Source organism: Otolemur garnettii, unplaced genomic scaffold (genome assembly GCF_000181295.1).
Source record: "Otolemur garnettii isolate 467f Iridium unplaced genomic scaffold, OtoGar3 scaffold00096, whole genome shotgun sequence".
In the NCBI taxonomy this organism is placed as follows: Eukaryota; Metazoa; Chordata; class Mammalia; order Primates; family Galagidae; genus Otolemur; species Otolemur garnettii.
This window is the reverse complement of record NW_003852491.1, coordinates 85,040-90,250: the sequence shown is the minus strand read 5'-3', so window position 1 is coordinate 90,250 and position 5,211 is coordinate 85,040. Positions and strand designations below refer to the sequence as shown.

General features: G+C 34.5%; 1 protein-coding gene across 1 annotated transcript in view; it reads right to left on the bottom strand.

The window, feature by feature from the left end:
- The window catches only part of LOC111727156 (ATP-binding cassette sub-family A member 3-like), a gene marked incomplete at its 5' end in the record, with an annotated part of 186,952 nt that overhangs the window by 113,465 nt on the left and 68,276 nt on the right, over positions 1 to 5,211 (bottom strand). The gene's annotated exons all lie outside the window — the stretch shown is intronic.

Here is a 5,211-nt window from a genome sequence, read left to right as displayed (position 1 = left end):
CATCAATATTCATTAGTGATATTGGTCTATAATTTTCTTTTCTTGTTGGGTCTTTTCCTGGTTTGGGTATCAAGGTGATGTTTGCTTCATGGAATGTGTTGGGTAGTATTCCGTCTTTTTCTCTATTTTGGAAAAGTTTGACTAGTATGGGTACTAGTTGCTCTTTAAAGGTTTGGTAGAATTCTGACATGAAGCCATCTGGTCCTGGGTTTTTTTTTTTTAGGGAGATTTTATATAGTTGATGCTATTTTGGAACTTGATATAGGCATGTTCAACATTTCCACTTCATTCTGGCTAAGTCTCGGAAGGTGGCGTGCTTCTAAGTATTGGTCGATTTCCTTCAGATTTTCATATTTCTGGGAATAAAGTTTCTTGTAGTATTCATGATGATTTTTTTGAATTTCTGAGGGATCTGTTATTTCATCTTTACTATTTTTGATTGATCAAATTAGAGATTTAACTATTTTTTTCTTGGTTAGATTGGCTAAAGGTTTATCTATTTTATTGACCTTTAAAAAAAAAACAACTTTTTGATTTATTGATCTGTTGTATAATTCTTTTGTTTTCAATTTCATTCAATTCTACCCTAATTTTGGCTATTTCTTTTCTTCTGCTGGGTTTTGGATTGGAGTGTTCTTCCTTTTCCAGTTGCTTAAGATGTCCCATTAAGTTGTTAACTTCCTCTCTTTCTGTTTTCTTGAGGAAGGCTTGCAATGGTATAAATTTCCCTCTTAGGACTGCCTTTGCAGTATCCCAGAGGTTTTGATAACTCGTATCTTCATTATTGTTTTGTTCCAAAAATTTAGTAATTTCCTTCTTGATCTCATCTCTGACCCACCTATCACTGAGCATAAGATTATTTAGCTTCCACATTTTTGTATGGGCCTCCTGTTGTTACTGAGTTCAACTTTTATTCCATGGTGGTCTGAGAATATGCAAGGAATAATTTCTATTCTTTTAAATTTGCTGAGGTTAGACCTGTGACTTAAGATGTGGTAGATTTTGGAGTATGTTCCATGGGCTGATAAGAAAAATGTTTATTCAGTTTTATAGGATGAAATGTTCTCCAGATGTTTGTTAAATCCAAATACTGAATGGTTAAGTTTAAATCCAAGATTTCTTTGCTTAGCTTCTTGTTGTAGGATCTATCCAACACTGACAAAGGAGTATTAAAATCTCCAACTATGATGGAGCTGGGAGTAATCAATTGCTCATGCCTGTTAGAGTGTCTCTTATTAATTGAGGTGCATTCTGTTTGGGTGCATAAATATTCATAATTGAAATCTCATCGTTGCTCACTTTTGTTGGTTTAAGCCTATTGTACCTGTGAATAAAATTGCAACACATGCTTTTTTCTGTGTTTGTGCGGTTCAAGTAGTTTCCGGGCTAAAGGGCCAAGATTGGCACTTGGTCCCACAGGGTGGGGGACACTGTTCTTGGGTCTCCTCTCACTGTCTCTGCAGGCAAGGGGGAAGGTTTGACTGGAAATTCAAAATGGCCGTGAGAGCGTTAGTTCTATTTTTCTGCCTGGGAGAGGGTGTTCAGAGTCTCAGCAGGGTCCCTCTAGGGGAGTAGACCCCACTGTCTGTAGCTCTCACCTATGGGGTGAGATAATAAGTCCTCAGATTATTGCTCGCCTGTAGGAGACTTACAGGAGCAGACAAAGAATAAACAAAGGAAAAGTGCAACTTTCTTGGGGGAGGGGATGGAGACTTTTCCTTTGGGATGTATTATGTATCTGTAGATTGCTTTCTAGGAGTCCCAGTTTGCCTCAGCAATGGCATCCTGCACATATCACTCTTCTCTCTCAGCTGGGCTCCTAGTCTTCAACTTTGTTGAATGTTTTCTAGACTTTATTCTTCCTTCTGGTCAGGAGCTTCTGTCGGAGGCTGGTACCTGTTGGCCATCTTGCCCCTCCCTCTATTTATTTTTTTTTTGAGACAGAGGCTCACTCTCTCACCCTGTGTAGAGTGCCATGGTGTCATACCTCACAGCAACCTCAAAGTCTTGTACTCAAGCAATCCTCTTATCTCATTACCCCAAGTATCTGAGAATACAGGAACCCACCACAATGTCCAGCTACTTTTTCTATATTTTTGGAGACTGGGGTTTCAATCTTGCTCAGGCTGGTCTTGAACTCTTTAGCTCAAGCAATCCACCCACCTTGGCCTCGAGGGTGCTAGGATTATAGACATGAGCCACTGTTTTTGGCTTCTACCAAAAAATTACAAGAAAAATTAATCCTAATCCTTCCCAAAGCCTTTTGAAAAATAGAAAAAGAAGAAATTCTTCCAATTCATTTTATGAGGACAGCATTATTCTGACACCAAAAATAAAGATACCATAAGTAGAGAAAGCTACTTTTCAGTATTCCTGATGAAAGTGGGATTCAATAGTCATGAACAAAATAAAAAGAAATAAAATTCAACAGCACATTAAGAGATTCATACACTATAACCAAATGTAATTTATCCCTGGTATGCAAAGATAGTTATGATGAATATGGATGCAAGCCAATAACTGTGATATACTACATACAGAGAATGAAGGACAAAAGACACATGATCATCTCAACATATAGAGAAAGTATGTGACAAAACTTAACACCCTATCATGATTTGTTAGGATTTAACAAATTAGTTACAGAAGGTATATAATAATAAAGGCCATCTATGAAAAGTCTAGAATATCATAGGATTTTTATAAATATTCATAAATATGACATATTATAAATACTCATAATGAATAGCTAGTATTATACTCAACAGTGAAAGACTGAAAGCTTTCCATCTAATATTTAGAATAAGTTAAGGATGCTCACTTTTGCCACTTCTATTGAACATAGTACTGAAAGTCCTAGCCAGAGAAATTTGACAAGAAAAATAAATAAAAGCATTCAAAGCAAAGGAAAGAAGCAAAATTATGAGTTTGCAGATGACAAGGTTTTATATGTATGAAACCCTAAAGACTCCACAGAAAAAAATGTTTGAACTAATAAATTTGGTACAGTTGCAGAATACAAAAACAACACATAAAAATTGGCTGGGTTTCTATATAGCAACAACAAACAATCTGGAGAGAAAAATAAGAAAACAGTTCTATATATAATAGCACCAAAAGGAATAAAATACTTAAGAATAAATCTAAGAAAGTGAAAGTCATGTATCAGTGAGAAAACACTGATGAAAGAAATTCGAGCACATAATACACATATATGGGAAAACATCCAGGGTCACAGGTTGGAAGAATGAATATTATTAAAATAGCTATACTACCCAAAGTGTTTTACAGATTCAATGCAATCCCTTTCAAAATCCCAAAGATTTTTTTTACAGAAATGGGAAAAACAGTCTTAAAATAAAACCAAAACCAAAATATACCAAAAAAAGTGTGTTACTAGCATGAAAGCAGATCTAAAGTCCAATGGAATAGAATAGAGAAGGCAGAAATAAACCCATACATATATACACAGTTAATTGATGTTAGACGTCTAAGAGTGTCAAGAATATATAAAGAGGAAAAGATAGTTTTTTCAGTAAATGATGATGGAGCTGAGAGTCCAGTGAGGCCAAGGGAAATAGAATTCACAGGACAGAATACTGAAGAAGAGATAGCTATATACAGAAAGAACTCTGGAGATCTAAAATGGATACCTCTAAAGTGTTCAGATAAAAATTGATCAATATATGTTTTTGAGGAAACAACTTAAGTTTGGAGAAAGAACCACTTAAGAATAAGAGGTTACAGTCTCTGGTACTCATGCCAGGCCAGGAACCATGCTTCTTCCCACTTGCCAGACTAGAAAAATTCAAGGTTAAGAGACCATTGGGTAGATTACAAAAATGAGTCTTGCCTCAATAATAGAGAATAACTAACTGTAGGTTAAGCAAAACAGATATGAAGAATCAAGCTATTCCTAAACAAGCTAGCTGCTTCTAAAAACAAAGATTAAAAATATTTAATGGAATACAAAAACGTCCATTACCAAAAAGAGTAAAGTGTCAAGACTTGGCATCTAATAAAATTATTAGACACCAGACATGTATAGAAACATGAAAATGTGGCCTATAATAAGGAAATAAATCTACTGAAATCAACCTACAACTAAAGCATGTTCATGCTAGAATGAACAAACACATTAAACTGATATTATAAGTATATGCGATATTTTCAAAAAAGTTAAGACAAGAGATATTTAACAGATTATATAAAAAAACCACATTGTACCCCACATATGCATAAATGTATTCATGATCTAAAAAAAATACTTTGAGATAAAACTTTAATTTCTAAAATGAAAATACAATGCATGAGATTGACATATTATACATTGCTAAATAAAATATAGTTAACTTGCACACATAAACAACAGAAACAAGAGAAAATAAAATTCAGAAAAGAGTGACCAAAAATACCCAAAGCAACATCAATCTGTAATACAACTTCTAGTGGAATGATAAAGATGTAGCTGGAGTCCTTGAAGTGGTGTGAGACATAAAAAATAACTGAACAAATTATGGATAAGTACTTTCCAAATTTGATGAAAATGATAAAAGTATAGATTCAACAGACTCAAAGGACCCCCCCCCCAAAAAAACTCAAGGAAATTCATAATCAAATTTCATAATACCAATGATAAAGAAAAGTCTTAAAAGGTGCCAGAAAAAAATGATATGTAAGAAAAAAGGATAAGAATTACATTAAGTTTTTAATCAGAAACAATGCATATGTATAATCTAACATCTGTAACTTAAAATTGCACACCCAGCAAAAATAGCTTTCAGAAATGAAGATGAAATAATAACTGCTGTAGATATAGAAAAGCTGAAAAAGTTCATCATCAGACCAATAGTGTTATGCTTCTCACCCACACCCAGATGCTATAATTTTTATCCAGTTTATTTTCTTCACACAAATTATTACAAAATCAAATATCATTGGTTGTCCAGCCAGAGGAAATTCAACATAATGCATAGTGTATGGAACAAATATTAATAAGAGTATTTATAAAGATATATGTGTATGTATGTATAAAAATTATATATACTGACAGACAAGCTCTGTTTCTCGCTCTTTCTCTCTTTTTTGGGACAGAGTCTCCCTATGTCACCCTTGGTAGAGTGCTGTGGTAGAGTGCTGTGTGTCAGCCCACAGCAACCTCAAACTCCTGATTCTCTTGCCTCAGCCTCCCAAGTAGCTGGGACTACAGGC